This window comes from Semicossyphus pulcher, unplaced genomic scaffold (genome assembly GCF_022749685.1).
Source record: "Semicossyphus pulcher isolate SPU_LCO1_2020_fin unplaced genomic scaffold, fSemPul1.0.p SCAF_3, whole genome shotgun sequence".
Lineage (NCBI taxonomy): Eukaryota > Metazoa > Chordata > Actinopteri > Labriformes > Labridae > Semicossyphus > Semicossyphus pulcher.
In genome coordinates, this window is record NW_027211704.1 from 19,150,673 (window position 1) to 19,170,156 (window position 19,484).

Sequence of the window (19,484 nt, forward strand, 5' to 3'; positions counted from 1 at the left end):
TATTTGTGGATATTATATATGACCTAGTTTTAAAAGTGGCTAATATAAAATATAAAATCTCTTTAAAATAGTTCAGTGAAATCCTTGAAGGCACTCTATTTTAATTCTGGTAATTCTTTTACCTTAAGATAAAAAAACCAAAAACAACACAAGTAAAAATAGTGACCACTAACATTATAGGACAAACTACTGTTCTCATTAGTTGCAAATAAGATTAAAAGTACTGATGACTAATGAGCTTGGGACTAACAAGTGATTCACAGTGAGTAGTCTTTAAAAACATTAGTGCCTGGTGAAACTGACAAAAAAAAAGTTATAATGGTCGCCACACTCAACAGGACTGTATCTTGCAAGCTTCTAAAAATAAAGAATATATAAAACTACTTTACTGACAGCAGACGTTATCTCTGAGCTAAAATACTGATTATTATTTTTGTGCTGTTCTTAACGCTGTATGAAAGTTTTATATCCATGTTACAGCCTCTGTATTGTGCTTCTGCAGTGCATAACAATGTTAAAGACCATCCTTTCTCAGGTCAACATGAAAATACACACAGATCACAAAAGAGCACATGTTCAGACTTAATGGTCTTTACAGAACTCTTTGTGACAGAAACAACAAAAGCTCTTTAGGGACCCCAGAGACTTTCTTTTGTTCTGCGCTGGGTTTGTCCCCCCCTCCCCAAAAATACTGCTTCCGTTTTTTGGGAGCCTCAACTGAAACAAGGAAGCAGCGTGAGTTGCTGCCGAGTCCTCCAGCCACTAGTGGGGCAGGAAGAAGTGATAGGAAGATGTTAATCAGCAACAGGAGTGCCCAGACATCATGAAAGACCGTGTTAGATTTAGTCTTGAAGAACCAATGAGTGGGGAGAAATGTCCGCCTTATTCTAAGAGGTCCTGTAGGGAAAGACAAATAATGCACATTAGTTGGTTGATAATCACAAAGTCTCAATAAAAAAGGGCTTTATTTTTTAACAATACCTGATCAGAGTCCTCGTTGTACTGTGCTTTTCCTGTCTCCATGTAATGAGGGTCAACATCATCGACTCCTTCTATTTTATCAGCCTCAACGTGTTCCCTCATGACAGAGTATCGATGCACCAGGAAGCTGATGAGGACAGAAGAGCGTGTTAGAAATAAACACAGTTAAAATGCAGGCAAATTGCATTTTAATGTAAAAACATGTAGAGATGAAACAGGGTTAACTGACCGTCCACCACAGACGTATTTCTTAACCAGCCAAACGCCTGTAACAGCACTCGTCAGAAGGATCGCCATAACAACCATCACTATGACAGCCGTGTTTGTTGAACTGTTTTCTGTCTGTTGAAATGACAGAAACAGAAACATTAAGGTACATCATGCAGTAAACAACCTTTGAGTAACTCATTCACATGAGAAACCATTGACCAGATTTGTGTCTCTCAATAAATGAGCTCACTTTGGATAATTGGACAAGCTCGAAAAGTCATTGCTTAAACATGTACAGAGACTTTAAAAAGCTGAGGGGGAAGGCAGGGAAAGGTGGAAAAGCATACTGATAGCTTATTAATAGTTACATGCAAGAAAATGCAATGGAAACAGACAATAAGAACACAGATTCAATGGTCCTATGTAAAATGGCAAAGGCCCCATAATGGAGGAGCTTCCTTATGGCGGAATTGTAATGTAAAAAGGGCTAAAGCTGCAATGGTTTAATGGCATCTGGCTGCAGAATTAACACTACTAACTGTGTATTTCAATGCAACCAACTCCTAAAAATTGCACAACTGTGCATGGAAACACAAGTTGATTCTTTCTTTATGTCATTTTTTTTTTGAAATTCAGATAAAATGTGACCAACATTTAGTTGGAAACTTGACTCATGCCACTAGATAGCTGATTCACACCTTCAGTGCTGCTCATCAAAGAGCAGAGGTTCTCTATATTGATTTTCAGGATTTCCCAATAAACACGTAAAGGTAGATAATGTTATCCTGTGTAGCTCGCCCACCTAGTTTCTTTTAAGGAGGGTTAAAAACTGACCAGAGAATTTGGATACAGGGCGTTGCTGGTGCACAGTCTCCTCAGGTTCGTCTCCTTCCTGTCTGGCTGGAAACCTCCCTCACACTGGTCTCCAGGAATCTTCCGGTAGCTTAAATATCAGGAGAGACGGAGAAACATGAAAGGAAAGACAAAACTCAATGAAAAGGACACAGAAGTAGGAAACTTGGTAATAAGCGATGGAAATAATCTAACTCACAGTGTTAGAGAAAGTCCAATTGAAAAAATATGGTCAGAATTTGTTTTAACTCCAGCTCTTAAACAGTGCGAGGAAAGACAGAGGACGTGCTGGAAAGTGGTGTGGGGCGCTCAGAGCAAATTACTGCCCAGTATTCTGGGAATTTTCTTGAATTTATAGCTACTGGAAGACAATCAGAGACAGCTTGGAAAAAGTTTTAAAAAATGATTGAAATGATTGAAATGAAAAAGATTTCCTTTTATTTTCTGGTCTTTACATGAGAAGAATGCCACCAAAGCTTCTTGGCTTTTCTAGTGTTTAGAATCATGCTGCTTCCACTAAAAAAAAAGCCCTCACGATCACCCACATTAGGACATCAGGTTAAACATGCTGCATGAAATTTTTGCAATGGAAAAATTTACATTTGCGTTTATCAACACATAAACATATATAGATTTCAGGTAAAAGACCATCAGTTGTTCTTAAACCCTCCTGGTTCTCTGTTACACAATGAGGCTTTTATGTTTGTTTGTTATCTTTTTGTGTAAAATGTTCGAGGCTTTGTAGGAGTTTACTTTGTAATAGAAAAGAAAAGGCACAACAAAGGTGTAAATCAAAGAGCAGGTTCATACCACTGGTGGCACAAGGGCTGCAGAAAAGCTAACACTATAACTTGTTTTATGAATAAGGCTATAACACGCACATTTCACATCTCTCTTTACTTGATTTGATTGACATTGACTTTTGTCTTTTACTCTATTAGTGACAGAAAACTGCTCTCATGTGTGCCTTGTATTTCCTTATTAGTGTGTAACAGGCTTCTGGCCTCTGAAGTTTCCCCAGTTCTTATACTGCTTATGTTGGACTTATATTAGGCTTACTTGTTGTTTATAATAATAAAACCCCAAAACCAAGTCTTGTAATAATACTACCATAATTAATGCATACATTTTCTATATCGTCGAGTTTCATGTCTCCTCAACTACAGCCAAAGAAAGAAAGAGAAAATATCAAACCAGCATCCATCCTCACCCACTGGTCTGCAGCTCCTCGGTGGTCCCGTTTAAACAGAACTCCAGAGGTCGACCCTTCATCTCTTCCTGCTCCTCACACTCTGAGCTGTTCTCTGGCCGGTAATATCCAAAGTCACTGGAAGACAAGCAGGAGCGCCCCTATAAATTTACTGAGATTGAGGAATTACTATGTGGTTACGTTTGGATAAAGTCCTATAAAATCTATATTAGATAAACCTAAAAAAAACATGTTCTCTGATTATCTAGTTCCCCTCAATTCAGTTAGTCTCATTGTTACACTAAAGGCGGGGTGAAAACATACCAATGATAATCGTCAGCTGTACATGCACAGGGGGACAGCTTCTTAGTGACAGCAAAGTCCCTCCCTTTCCAGCAGACAGAGTCTTTCCTCAGGCGCAGGAAGGTCTCTTTAATGCCCAGTACACAGCCATCAGTAGATCCACTGGGGTCTGCAGAATGAGCCAGCCACTGCACAAAGTCCCCTTCAGCGCCTGCATGAACATTAACACATGTACTAAGTACTTCCTGTTACACAAACGTGCCATCTGCCTTTTTCCTCACACACTCACAGTCCCTGGTGATGAACTTCCTGAAGTCTATGGTGATCACGATCCATTTACTGAAGTCGTTCCTGTAGCCCCACAGGCTGACGTTCATGGAGCGAGAGCCAGGCTCGCTGTCCATCCCGCTGAAGTGGAGCGGGTCGCTGGTGAAGTTATACGTGTGCCAGCACTGCCCTTCATCAGTGGAAAACCTGAGGGCAGAGGGAGAAATTAATTTTAAATGATACATGACACATAAACAAATCATCTGGTCCACTCACTTGATCTGGTTGACAGGTGAGTTGGTGTGCTCCACAGCCACCAGCAGCCCTCCAGAGTCCAGTATAGCGTAATGATGGGGGCCCCTGAGGGCCAACAGCCACGAGTATCCCCCATCATCAGACACATACACGTCAGGGGACAGGGCTGACTCTCCATCTCCAACGCTGCCTACAGAAACACCGGGAAACGGTGTTATATTTAGGCATGCAGTGAAAGAATTCTGGGTAATGTCTGTGTGTTTCTTTTTGTACCATGGGCCAGGATGAGGCCAACAGCACTGGGCTGTGAGAGAGGCAGCATGGGGACATTCATCTTCATGGTGGTGCTGTAGGAGGCGTGGATGTGAAGTCTGCACTGTAAAGACACAATAATTAGGGTAATGTTGGTATTGAGACTCTTGCTCACTGCAGACACAGGCCCTGTTCACATTTGGTATTAAACATGTGGTTTTTGGGATCCGATCACAAGTGGACAGACCTGAAGAACAGGTGTGAACACACCCAGGACGGATTGAGGACGCATTCAGATCCAATCACTCCATATACGGAGGAAGTCTGGGATGCATTATTCACATACGTCTGGCAGTGTGAACGCAGTAAGCACCGCCCCCTCTCCCCTGTTTCTCATGGCTCAATAACATCGCAATCTGTCCGTATTTCCTCGCACAGTTACTATAAAGTAGCCTACAAACTACGTCTCCACATGCTGTAAATCAATCTATTTGTATGTGTCTCACTCTGTTCGGCCTGTTAGTCGAGGTTTCAGTGTCACAGTGGCTGTTCTGTGGTCTGCGTAGGGTCTGCCATCTTGCTCCTTGGTCATAGGTGATCACCGTCTCCACCGAACCATCTGCAAAAATAACGCAAGGAAAAATCATTCAACTCTATCAGGATCCAGAAGATTTAACATGTTAAGTAAAAAGACTGCAGACTATAAAATACAGAAGTGCCTAAAAGATGTTCTGGTTCACATCACTAAAGAAAATCAACCAAATCAATACATTAAAATTGCCTGAGATAGATTTTTAATCACACTGAACTTTTAGTCGCGTTAATATAGCTTGTTACAGTCAGAGGGATAATTATTAATATATTATTACATATTACACGGTGTGCTGACCCACCTTCTGTCAGGATGCTGGTCATGTAGACGCCCCTGAGTGAAGTGATGACCGTGAAGTCAGTTTCACTTCCTGTGGTTGTGTACAGATGGCGCTCCAGGGACTTGGAGAAGACGGTTCCTCTGTCATCTGACACGTAGATGGTTCCAGCTCCAGAGTCTGATTAACAAAGTACACGTACACATCTGGATTATATACTGTGCGCTTCTCAGAGCCAGGCCATTACAATGTTACATCTGCTGTTCCCCCATCAGAGACACTTTCTGCAGCTTCAGGATCTTTTTCAAGGACAGCTAAGCGAACTGTTTGACTGAAGGTTATCGTGTATTAGCAACATCGTTAATCATTAGCATCATTTGTAGTGTACCAACACTGTCAACATCATCATCATCCCCATCAATCATCACTCTCAGCATCCTTGGCATCCTCACCTCCAGGGTCGTCCACATGCATGAAGATCATGTCCTGATTGGCTGTCAGGATGGAGTAGAACTGCTCGTGGTTCACTGTAGGAAGCTGAGCCATGTTCCACACCTCGCCTCCGTCCACTGACACGTGGATCATACGCTCTGTACCCTAACACACACACATGCAGACATAATAATTAGAAGGAAAGGTTTGCTCTTTTATGGAAGTATGGCTCTGCCATACATTCATTTATTTATTCACTACATCTTACGGTAAAGAGAGAAGAACACAGAAATCTATACAAGTGTATGTTACTAAAGCCAGAGAAGAATTAAAGGTGCAGAAATGCCATGCAAAAGGGTCACTACATCCGAATCAAATGTGCCGATCAGAGCTTATAAGTGGAGCTGCAGCTTCAGCAGGAGGAGGCAAGTTTATGCAACCTTTCTTTAGAACAGCATCATGCTATAAGGACTGCATTCATAACTAGCTGGGAACTGATAATACGATATGAGTAAGACAAACTCCAGCTGAGGTGTAGGTCATGTCAAAATCGAATTGAATGGCTGGATACCTCCTCGGGAAAGCTGAATCAAAAGGATTTTTGTAATTTAAGTGAACATAGTCTTTATAGGGCTGCACGGTGGTGCAGTGGTTAGAGCTGTCGCCTCACAGCTAGACAGTTCCTAGTTCGAGTCCCAGCTCGGACGTCGATGGGCCTTTCTGTGTGGAGTTTACATGTTCTCCCTGTGCACGCGTGGGTTCCCTCTGTATTCCTCCCACAGTCCAGACACATGCTCGTTAGGTTCATTGGTGACTCCAAATAGCCCAGTAGGTGTGAGCGTGAAAGGTTGTCTGTCTCTATGTGATCGAATGGCGATCAGTCCTGGGTGTACCCCACTTCTCACCCAATGACAACTGGGATAGGTTTCAGCCACCCATGACTCTGATCAGGATTAGCTGTATAGATAATGGATGGGTGGATAGTCTAATTTCTACTTCCTAATTTTGTGTAGGCAGCGTTCTGGTTTCGGTTTGAGGCCCGAGTAGTATAATCCACTAGTGTCTCTGCAGGTATTAGCTGTATGCAGCAAAGAAGTCGAACAAATCATTCGTCATCCGAAGATTTAGCTCTGTATTTATCACTGCATACAGATATCTGTATATGCGTGCTGCTGACAATCTGGTGATAGACAGCATCTCTTTATACCAACTCAAATCACACCTCTCAGGTTGGTAGTCGGACTGTGAACAATGTGCCGGATATTCCACATTGCTTCTCTGAAAAACCACAGGCTACTTGGGAAGCCTCCCAAAAAGTGGTCACAGCTTCAAGATCTGTGTTAAACAATAGCTGATGGGTTCAAAGATTGGCGTGAACTGAACCTTTGAATTTTCAGCTCGTTAAATGCACAGAGGGAGGTACCATTTGTGAGAGATTGTAAGTGGGTGTCTAAATAAGTCAAACACCTTCCCTTCGTAGCAATAAAGAAGTAGACAGATGAAAAGACCTCCAGGCGCACAAACACACACAGAAAGGTCTGAAGAAAAACACAGGTGAGGTGAATATGTAGAGATATTGCATCAGAAAAAGAGTGCAAAGCCCAGTCACAGAAACACACACCTTCTCTTAGTAGCAATAAAGAAGTAGACAGATGAATAGACACACACACACACATACCGTGGCAGTCATGATGGAAGCAAAAACAAAGCGCCCTCCCAGAACAAAGGAGTAAACTCTTGTTGCGATGGTTTTGAAACTCCGACCGTAGTCTGCCGTCTTCCTTAACTCCAACATTCCCCTTTCATCTGCCAGACAGACAGCGGAGTTACAACATGCATTGATGTTATTTATACATAAAGGTGACAACATGTTCTTCACTTACTGCATGATCCATTGTAGTTTGTTGTGAAGTAGATGCTGTTTTTCTGCCCCCTGTGTGTGAGAAAGGAAACAGTGAAGGAAGGCCTCACATTTTGTAACATGTGAAAGTTGTCGGAGTTCAAATAAAAATCCACTTTTGGAATTTGTAGCGATCACAGATAAGGCTTGTGGTTTTCTTCTAAGCGCTGTGTGAGTGAGGCCCACATGAACCCCCGGGCCGCGCTCCAAGCCCACTCTGGTTCTGTTCTCTGCCAAAGGGGACGAAGGTTTTCACACTGCAAAGATTCTGCTGGTTCAAGGACTGTGGGCTGAATAAGAATGCTGCTGCTGACTCATGATTCGCTCTGACAGCAGCCGCGGCTCCCTCGCTCTGCAGTCAATTTAGGTTTGGGGCCTAAATGACAGCTGTGGTCACGCAGAGCTATCAAAGTGTTCCCACAATGCACCGCTAACGACCGCAGGCTCACACCACAACCTCGTGTGAACTCTGGTGCTCAGATGAAACCAGAGTCAGGAGAGTGATCAGAAGTGGTGTGAGAGAGGCAGCTGGAATAACAACAATGGACAACACACACACACACACACACACACACACACACACACTGCTGTTATCCCAAAAACAAAGAAGCACATGCAGGCTTTGTGGAAACTAAAAAGGCGGTTTCACATCCTGATACTGACGGACAGTTTAGTGTCCACTTCTTCGTTATCACCCCGTACCAATAAAAGAGGGGATAAAAAGGGGATGGATGTAAATGTAAGTGGGATATGGTGGGGTTAGAGAAGTGGAGTTATTTATATGAGATTAATATTGTTACTTTTCTGCACAGAGGGATGGTAGGGGGTTGGAAAAAATCGAGCATGTCATTAATTTTTCCAGATAAATATTCAACTTCATCCTCTTTTAGAGAGATTGACTGATTAACTACCGTGTGCCCTGGGAGCATAAAGTTACATGTTGCCATATGCAGAGGCCAACAAACATGTCTCCTTGTCAGTAACTTAGCTTCCCGTTACTTTCAGAGTTGATTTAAATATTTCACTTTTAAAGCACGTATGGGTCTGGCTCCAAGCTAAATACCAGCATTGTTGACACCTTAGTTGTGTCCCAATCCAGGGGCCACATCCTTTCAAGGCCGTATTTGAAGGCCAGTTGCTTCACAGGGCCTTTATACTAATGGGTTAAGTTATCTGACATTAGTTATGATAGCTAATTAGCCTGCTAGCTACCTGTTGCTAGGCGAGAGGAGTCGCATTTGGGGACGCAAGGTTAAGGGTGGGAACAGCTGAACAACAGGAAATCCTCCGTAGACCGATCTACACAGGCTATGAATGACTCACCCTCAGGTGGGGCCCTTCTGATCGTTCCAAAGCCGAGGCTAAATCTAAAGGATATCCATCAGGGCCCCTCGGCTTTGGAGTGACCTGCCTGAGGAGATGAAGGCTCGCAGAGTCAGCGACATCTTTTAAATCTCTTCTTAAAACTCACTTTTATAGACTTGCTTTCGTGTGATGTCATGTGTTGTGATGTTTACGTTTTTATTTCTTCCTATTTTAATTTTTTCTTTTACTGATTTTAACTCCATTTACCCTTTATGCTCCGTTTTTCTCTCTGCCGTGTTTTTACATATTTTGTCCTACTGCTTGAACTTCATATTGACTGAACCTTAATGTTGTCTTTCTGTGTCTGACCTTGTATGGTTTTCTGTTGTTTTGTTGCCTTCTGAGTGCTCTGTAAACCTTTTTTTAAGTTATTATTATTGTGTTTTGTACCAACAAGAACCCACTTGTCTTGTAAGTATCTTAAATTTTAGACTAAACAGAAGATGTGGAGGACTTTCTCACCATCTGACCAAACAAACACCGTCATGGATCTTCCTCCAGGTGGCGCCAAAGTCCTCGGACAGCCACAGGTCCAGCTGGAGGGAAAAGGCTTAGTCAGTCAGTATGAACGTGCTCCTTGACTTCTAAGTATTCACTTAATCCTTATGGAGAACTCAGCAGCTCGAAATAGAAACCAGACATCCAATTAAGGTGGACTGTGGACAAAAACTCTCAAAGAGTGGAGGTGTGGTTTGGCGAAGGTGAACGTTGTTACCATCATACTGAGCGTCAGGAGCACGTTGCAGTCTGTGGGGTTGTACAGCATCTGGATGAGGGGCTCGAACGGCAGGTCGGTCGGGACAAAGGTCAGGCCAAAGTCCTGTGAGCGAAACAGTCTGAACCCCCCGATTTCTGACACATCACCAGTGAGCATCACCTGGAAACACACACAGATTTGTGATTTGCTGTGTTATCATAAGGAAACGGTGTGTATCTTAAAGCACTAAAATAAACTATGAATAACACGCTTTTGCTCTCTCAAGCGGCCCACCTTCCCGGAGTGATCGGGACTGATGGCGATGCCAAACTCAGTCTGGATGAAGGTGTGGTTGATCAGGTGAGTCACATCTTTGAATGTCTTCCCATAGTCTTCACTGACACAGTGACAAAAATGCAGTTAGACTCCACTTATTACAATACATTTACTGTCTAATTCCTGGTTAGTGTGCTTTCCAGCATGAGGAATGTCTCACCTCCTGTAGAGATTAGACTGGCCGAAGCGCATCATGAATAACGGCACCTGGAAGGTCGTCAGGACCAGCAGCACCTGGGAGAAGAGAGGAGGAATAACAATCTGAGCAATGTCTCAGACTCTTTTGTTTCTTTATTAACGCTCATGTAAACAGACTCACCCCTGATCCGTCTCCCACCCAGGCTAGAGACAGTGAGCCCATGGTCCTCACTTTGAAGGTAAACTAGAACAAGAGACACAAAACAGGGAAATGTGCAGATCAATTAATGACTTTTGTATCAAAATGATTCTTGATTTCCACCACGTAATTCAGAGCTTGATGTGATTAAAACAAACAAACACATCCAAGAGTCCAGCTTTTATTCTGAAACATACAAACAAAACAATGTTTGTGTGTGTTTCAGTCGCACGCTGAACACTGAACACACGAGCCAATAGGACAGAATGAACTTGTCTTTACTGTCCAATGTAACTCGGCCATTTGGATGCACTCAGCGTGTGTGACCTACATTCCTGCTTAAATGACAAAGCCTGGACCAGAGAACAAGACAATAACTGATGCACAGCAAGAACACACATGCACTCACACACATACAGTTAATGTAGACTGAGAGTGCTCAATTCAGACAATAAACAAAATACAAAAAGGTGTTACTTTACTTTTACAACGATTATAAATATATTTCTAAGGCTATGGAGGGTTTAAATTTCAAAATAAAATGTAAAGAGTAAAAAAAAGACAGGAGTGAATACATAGAAAGAGTTTGATCCTGAACTTTTCCTTCACAAGTGCTCAGACTGCAAACAACATTCCAGTCTATTCATCCAGAGTGACGTTCAAGTGTTTGGTCATTTGAGCAACGCTTAGCCAAAGCCCACAATGTTTTGGAGTCGGAGGAAGTTTTCTCCCCTCTTCTCCTCTGCTGGCAGGGCAGACATGTTTACAAGGTGAGCCCTGCCCCGGAGAGTCTGCACACAGCTCTATAAAGCCACAGGACACGGCCAGGTCTGCCCGCTGGAAACTCCCTGTAAATAAGTCCAGTGGAAACTTGCCCCGACCCGTCTGTCCAAGTGTGTGAACACAACTTTCCATCTCTCCTCTACATGAATCATTTTATCACACCCTCCCTGCATCCATCTTTTATTCCCTGCCTTCATCACTTGAGTGCTTGACAACTTGTTGTTCCTTCCTTTGCAGTAATCTGGTTAAAATGTTCGTCATTTAAAATATGTAAAGCATGACGTGTCCTGTCCTCTGAACCCATTCAGTTACAATGTCTGGGGCTCTGTCCATGCAACATAATCAATGCTAGAGTCCCCTTTTTCATCTATGTTTCAGTAGGCATAATTGCCAAATAAAAAATGACTTTGGTGGATGCCCCCCCAAAAAATCCAGTTTCACTAATGATAGTAACAGATGTTTGTGACATTGTGGTGTAGCGGTAACTAAAAAAGGGGGTAAACTATTAATACCCATCGTAGTATGCATACAGGTGTACCAACCAGTCACAAAACTGAGGACATGTCACAGTGTTACGTTAGAATAATTAATATACTTAAAACGGTGTTGTCCGGTGTTGTGTTGGGTTCTGCTCGAGGTTTCTGCCTGTGTTTTCTTGCCACTGTTGCCAAATGTTGCGAAGCACTGCTCATGGTGGATTCATGTGTGCACCGCCTGTTGGCACCTCTGCCCGATCGCACTTGAAGCTGTTTGTAGGCACTTACTGACTTTGTTCCCCCCTGTCTTTATCCTTGCTTGTGTTCTATTAACTCTCAGATGTACGCCGCTTTGGACAAAAGTGTCTGCTAAATGAGATTGTAACATTGTACCATTGTTGTAACACATCAGGTCTCTAATATAACAGAGAGTACGGTCTAGACCTGCTCTTTTTGTAAAATGTCTTCAGATAACTTTGGTTATGATTAGGCGCTATATAAATAAAAATTTGATTGGTTGGTTGATTGTGACAGGTGGCTGTAAAAAACAATCATCAGATCTATACACTTTAAAGTAATAATCTTGAACTTTTTCATTTCAATAAATGTGTGTTAAGTCACTTTCTATCACCAAATGAGGTAACACAATGGTGATTGAGCCTATGGCCCACTGATGAAAGTCTATGCATTTGCAGAATTACAGACTGGGTGACTGAAATCACAAGCGGCGCCCAGTTAGTGAAGCATTTTCCATCCCCCAGCAGTGGTTGGTCTGTCAGAGAGGTTTCTGTAAGCACTGTGAGGAAACGGTAATCTTCTATGGCTGAACAAACAAAGAAAAGATCGATGACTACAGATACAACTTAAGTGAAAATCCAAAGAAAAAGAAACAAATTTGACGCTCAGATTAAGTCAAACAGTCTACAAACGAAAGTGAGGAATATCAAGAGTTAAAACCATGACAAAGAGAGCCAGCTGTAAACGTCTGGTTAAATTGGGGCATCTGCTTCTGTAATCACCAATTATCGCCATTGGGTGGTGCTCAGGAGCACAAAACTGAAATATTCAAGATTGTATCTTTAACAAAACCATTCCCTGGTCTTTGCCTGATTTTCTTTGCTTTATTCTGAATCACAAATTGTATTTTTAAGGTTATAACTGGTGTCTTAGAATGTGTATATGAAATGAATAAATTGCATTGCTGTCCTTTCACTTATAAGTACACTTAAAGTGACTGAAAGAAAGTTTCCTACTAAACTTGCTCATTTAAATTACTCTTGACTAGGGCTGAACAACTGATTAACATCTTTTTTTATCAAAAATGCTATATGGCCTACTGCAATTTACAAATTGCAGGAGGTGACAATATTTGTTAAAGGTCAAATGTGTGTCAAAGATAATATTTAATTTAAATATTGTGCTGCAGAAATGTTCTGGCCTACACATCATACACAGTCATAAGTATCAAATATCTTTGTGAGCTACAAATCCCTGCAAAAATCACACCATAATCATTTCAAGATCGTTCAGCCCTACTCTTGACATACTGAATATAAACGTACAGAGAGCTGTCAGTTCTTGCTTCAGAAGACCGATCTTTCAACTGATACTGTGAAATAATAAAGTAAAACATTAAAGAAGACAACGACGAGCTGTGCTAATGCCACTTCGGCACAGCAGCGCTTTGTGCTACATGCTAACGTCAGCATGCTATCATAGCTAACACACAGTGTCAACATGCTGAGCTTCCTTTAGGTAATGATCACTGTTCACCTATGTAGTTAAGCATTGTAGTACTTTTTATTGTAGTAGATCTGTGCTGTTTAAATACGACTGGTGGTGAATATATCATATGTTTTAAAACAGACCGATATACAGTAAAACATTTAAGAAAGGTATGTTTACTTTTCAGATATGTTAGTTTATATTAAGATTAATATCACGGTCACTCAGTCTGTCCTAAATCAGGCCTTGGTACTTGTAGACCTGTTTTAAATTCAACCAGTATGGTGTTTTCAACATCTGTTCCTCTAAATCTCTGACTGTGCAGATGCTGACTTGATCGGCTACAGTTCACTAGGATTGAAACCCAAACAATCAACAGTTGCATTATGAAGCAGGTCAGCTAAAACAAAGGCTGTTTCTTATTGAAAACTGGAGAATGATAATGCAGGAGCACATGGCAGGGAGAGGGAGGGGAATCAATGTAAAGCTAAAGGTTGCTCTGTCCTGCCCTGTGATGAGGAAACCGAAGGGTAGAAGGAAACGGTGAAGAGAAGAAAAGACAATTTGTAGTCAGCAAAAAATTAAGAGATAAAAGTCTGACCCAGCAGGATGTGGCCTCAAAAACCAGACATGACCTCATGCTGCATCTCAGGGTTGATATCTGCAGTGAAAAGGCTTCTCTACGCTCCATCTGATCTGACATTTGAAGTGTCGCTACATTCAACTTTAAAAAGTGAGATCACACACGCTGCTGTACATGTAGACGCACACATATATACTCAGACTCAGTCATACACAGTGCCGGTGGGAGGGAGCACAGTGAAGTCCTCTCAGAGGTCAGATGCCAACACAATGAGCTCATTCTTCGCTGTGTTCTGGGATTTAACCTTTCTGCTTCAGCCGTGTTTACACACAGAAGACTTCAGAGGAGGAGGTCAGGCACTCTCCGCTCTGATCTAACACATGAAGCTCTGTAAAGACCTCCTCTGATCCTGGGCCGCAAGCTTCTTTTTTCCCGAGAAGAGATGTAAGCCAGGTAGTGTTGATTTTCATTTTGATTCTCATTGTTGGAGAGAAACCGAACAGAAGTGGAGTTATTTAAATAATCTACTAATTAATACGCTTATTTACAGCCATCTGTTTTCAACCAATCTAGTTTCTAGCTGATCTACTGCCAATACAAACCGCCCATTTCCAAATGCCTTAAAGGAATATTTCACCATGATTTTACATGGACACATGAATGCAGAGGGCATCATCTAACTTCACAAACTCTAACTTAAGGTAGACCACAGGTGCTATTGTAAAAAAAAAGAAAATGTATTGTGTCGTTTTTTTAGTAGTTTACATTCAATCATCATCCCTTGTATAGCTGGATGCTTGTCAATAAACAGCCCTGGTGCCTACATGTTCCAGGATGCATTGCACACTAGCAGCCTTGGCCTTGCTCTTCAGCATCTTTTCAGCCTAACCTCCCTTGAATAAATGAATGGATATTCTGGATATTATATCCAGGATGGATATTCTGGCTTGATTATCCAGCCACCCAAAACACACTAAAATGTATCCTTGTCTTTAAATATCCTCCCATTCATATTTTGGGATGCTGTTTTTTCGCGGTTAGTCACATAGTTTTGTTGCTATAGTGCAATACAGCTGATTGCAGAGACTATAAAGCCAAGCTGACATAGCCTGTTGTTTTAGTGGGCAACCAACTACCTCGCAAGAATGAAATGTAGCAACTTTGAAGGTTGCTTAACACATTCATAAGTGTCCTCATCGGGTTAAAAGCATTTGTCCAATTCTATTCCAAATTGCCATCCCGTCAACATCAGCTGTTCTTAATGACGTGCTAATTAGCAAGAGGTAGCATGGTAAAGTAATAGTTTAGTTTAGTTGCTTACATTCTAAACTAACATAGTCATCATTGTTATTCATTAGGCGCGACTGTGGCTCAGTGGTAGAGTTGTGCGTCTTTCAATCAAAAGGTTAGGAGTTCAATCCCTGACTGCTACAGTCCAAACGGCGTCCAGCCTTGGGCAAGACACTGAACCACAAATTGCTCCCGAAGGTATCGCCATCGGGTATGAATGTGTAGGAATGGTTAGCTGATTGGAGATTAGCACTTTGCACTCTGTGAATGTGTGCTTGAAAGGGTGAATGTGACATGCAGTGTGGTCATGAAGAAGTCATGTGCAGACCATTTACCATTATGCCCGTTTCTGTGAGCATGTAAGCATAAAGTTAGCATTAAGCTAAAAGCACCGCTGTACTTGAGTAGAATCTCAAAGCCATTAGCATGGCTTTAGGCTCTTATTCTAGTTCACTATCTTCATATCAATTAGTTGATTAATTATACAATGAATTGGCTCTTCTTTTTAGTCCTCATTCAGTCCACATTGACACACAGTAGAAAGAAGAAGCAAACCCTAACATTTGAGAGCCTCTAATGGACCGTTAGTCCCGGTGGAGAGTGGATGCAATTTAATACAAACATGGCTTATACAAATACTTAATCATTGCTCCAGCCACTATGACTGAGACATTTCAAGCACCAGTCTACGTCTGAGTCCACAAGTGCCTCTTTATTTTCACCTGCTGTTTGATCTCATTTGATGCCTTTCTCCCGGTACATCAACAAACCAACACTTTCCATTACTCTCTGTCTGTCTTCCCTTTCCCCCTGTCTCTCTCTCTCTCTCTCTCTCTCTTTCTCACCATGGCAAACGTCTACTTTGTTGCCTTTCTTGCTGCTCCAACAGCTGGCTGCAACCCAGGTACGCTTCCCCCTGAAAACAGACCATGTGTTTTCTCTATGTTTTTTTTGCCAGTGGGGAGACAGGACAGGTTAGAATGAGGAGAAAAACATAAAAACAGCCAGTGAGTTTGTACACCAGACAGAGCTTGCTAAAAAAAAAAAAAAAAGAGAGAAAATGAGGCAAACGTTTGGGCCGGCTGACCAAACACATCCTGTGTAGTCTATTGAGCCTAAAATAGCATTAAAGGAAGTGTAGTAGCAGGGGAGACGGGTCTGATCTGCTGATTTACACATCACATTAAAAAAGAAAGGGCATGTATTACTGATCTAAATGCTCACACCACCTTGTCTGATTCAGCCCTGCAGCTCTCAGACGTGAGTCCACACGGGTGCTCAGATCAAGTCCAGCAGAAGAAAAAAACGTGGGGAATGTTTGTTGAGGGAGAAAGGCCCAGAGGACAGAGGAGGAGTCTGCACTCTGTGACTGAGCACGCTGAATCGTTTTCATGCTCAAAAAGCAGTCCAGGTGTCTGAGCCTCTGAAATGATGTAACGTCCACTTACACATCAGTCACCCTCACACACACAAACACAACAGGAAGATTGTCCTGTGGAGGTCTGCAGATTTGGACAAAGTTTTTGTTTTTCTTTAACATTCCTCTGGACATCTGGGTGGTTCTTGTTGTCCTTCCTCAGTACTAAAATAACAGAAGGTGTTCTTTGGTCTATTATGAGTTAAGATGAGAAGGATCTCACTTGATCTCAATCTCAGGTACAGAGACATCAAGAGCTGTTCCTCTGTGAAAGATGTTTTTTGGCCCTGTGCAGACAAGCTTCACCTGACTCCTCTTACTGATGACCTATATTGATCGAGATTAAAAGCTAAAACAATTATTCAATTGTCAGAAAACAAATCATCAACTATTTTGATAGTAGATTTTTTTTTTCAAGCATCAGATTTGCAGGTTAAAACTTTTCCAATATTTGCCACTTTTCTCTGTTCTGAATCATCGTAAATTGGATTACAGCTAAAACAATTAGCAGGTGGATGAAGTAATCAATCAACAACAAAAAAACTGAATTAACTATTTTGATAAACGATTTATATTATGTCAGTTTGAGGTCAAAATTGCAAATATTCTCTGGTTTCATCTTCTTGAAGGTGTTTCCTATTGTACAGCTACAAAACAAGCAAGTTGGATACATGACTACAGGGTAGGAGGAGATATGTAGATGGCATTTTTCTTTTATAGACTAAATGGTCACTTAATTTCAGTTCTGAACTCTGTTTGGACAAAATAAATATTGATTAGTCACTAAGATGTGACTTTGGGCTCTTGGAGACTATTATCTGACATTTTAAAGACAACAATTTTAAAGCTCCTGTGAGGAACTTTCTGTTTGTGTTGATTTTGGCGCCCCCTGTGGACAAAGCCGTACCTCTTATCTCTTTGCTGACTTTATCCTGTACATGCTTAAATGGTGTTTTCTTAAAACAAATCTCATCCTGCTTTCTGTAACAGTCATACGTATCACTCATTTTAAATGTTTGCCCTGGAAATGTAAACAAAGGCAGCGTGTAGTTAATCGCTTCGTCTGACACCTAACCCCCGCCAGCGATTTCAGGCATTAAAAATAACTATATAGAAAAAATCCATCTTGTCGCTGATAGTCTGGTTTGCTTTTGTAGGTCATATAGAGTGATCAGAATTAATTTCAGTCTGTTTCATAACCAGCGAAAAAACTCCTCACCAGAGTTTTAAACTATAAAGCAGTGGTACTAATGATTAACAATTAATCATTAATCAGAATTGGGTATACCTAAGATTCTTCATTTCATCTATTAATTAATTTTATTTATAAAACACCATCAAATTGTAAAAAAAATGCCTATCACAATCTCATAGACTTCAAGGTGGCATCTTATAGCAAATAGTTGTATTTGGGTCAGATAACGGACTGTCCAGAAGAATCCAAATAGTCATTAAAGTCCTCAAATTTAGGCATAAACTACTAAATGTTTTGCTTAAAATTGACTTTTCACAATGATCAATCAATGTGTTTGGTTTTTAAAATGTCAGATGATGAGAACAATTGGCATCAGTGTTTTTTTTTTCCCTGAATCCAATATGACAGCCTCATTTATAATCTTGTTCTGTCCACAACCAAAATATCTTGATGTTACTGCAACAGAGGTGTAATGAAATATATATATATAACAATTTGAATACGTTTTTCTTTTATCACTAAAAACAATAATATTATCAAAATAGATTAATTTTACAGTTGACAACTAATCGAGAAATCATCAAAGCTTTTACTCGATTATAAAACAAGTTGTTGATTCTTTTTGTGTTAATGTAATAATGGACTTCAATCATTTCATCTCGTATTTCCACAGAAGGCTAGACTGCCTGCAGGATTGACTTCTCATGTAAATAACAGACAGTTGTTAAACCATCACAGCATTGGAAAAGCTCATTGATCTAAAAGGCTGATCTATCAGAGTGACTTGTTTATAGTTTGCACGTTATGAGCAGCTCCATGTGCTGATGTGCTGAGTGACCACAGACAGACTAAAGTAGCCCATGAGTGAGGTAACTTCAACTAGCGAACACTCAGGAGCGCAAAGACAAAGTTCACCTCTTGAGACAGTTTTATGCTTGAGTTGAATAATTCACTTACAGAATTTGTGTTGTTTAGCAGGATGGTCTCCACTCCAGGCAAAGCTGTGCATGACTGTTCATTCAGTCCTGCGCTGCGTTTCGAGACCTCCAACTCCTCTGAACCATGTCGCTCCTCATCACTGCTAAACTCCCCCTGCAGCCTGCTCACATGTAACGGGCTTCCTCCCTCGTACAAATCTGTGCCAAGCGAAGAAGACAACAAACAGAGCGCCAACATGCAAGACACGGGGATCATGTTTAAAAAGAAGATTGACCAACTTTGGACCCAGCGAGAAACTCTTCTGTCCCAGCGCTGGCTCCCCGCATGCCCCCCTCATCCCCAAATGCATCTTCACTGACGGCCCATCCACCGCGGCAGCTTATTGGTCAGGACCAGAATAACCTACAATCTCATTGGACGGCTGGATTCGGCCTCAAGTGAGATGTCAAATTTTCGCTGGTGTTCAAGTGCCCCCTGGTGGAAAGACCGCGCAAAAACAAGGAAAACTTATATATATATATTTTTTTCCTTTTCAGCAGGGAAGTATTTCTCTGAATTTGTTTTTGATTCTAAGAAACAAGAAGAAAACCAAAACAAACATTTTGGATAAAATGCTTTTTCCCAGAGTGGTAATAGTTTACAGTTAACTTGGGAAAAGATCTTATAGTTATTATTTTTGATTGTTTCCAGAAACCCCCCAAATCACTGAAAGTGACAGTAAAAGGAACCAAAAAGACAATGATAATATAAAATTATGATGTGGGCTATATTACATTAAATCATTAAAATTGAATGGGGAAAAGTTATTTTAACCTCTAATCATTTATTTTA

General features: G+C 41.3%; 1 pseudogene; it reads right to left on the reverse strand.

Moving 5' to 3' along the window:
- Positions 1 to 88: 88 nt before the first annotated feature.
- LOC138605574 (sortilin-like) lies at positions 89 to 18,966 on the reverse strand (annotated as a pseudogene).
- Between the last annotated feature and the right edge of the window lie 518 nt (positions 18,967 to 19,484).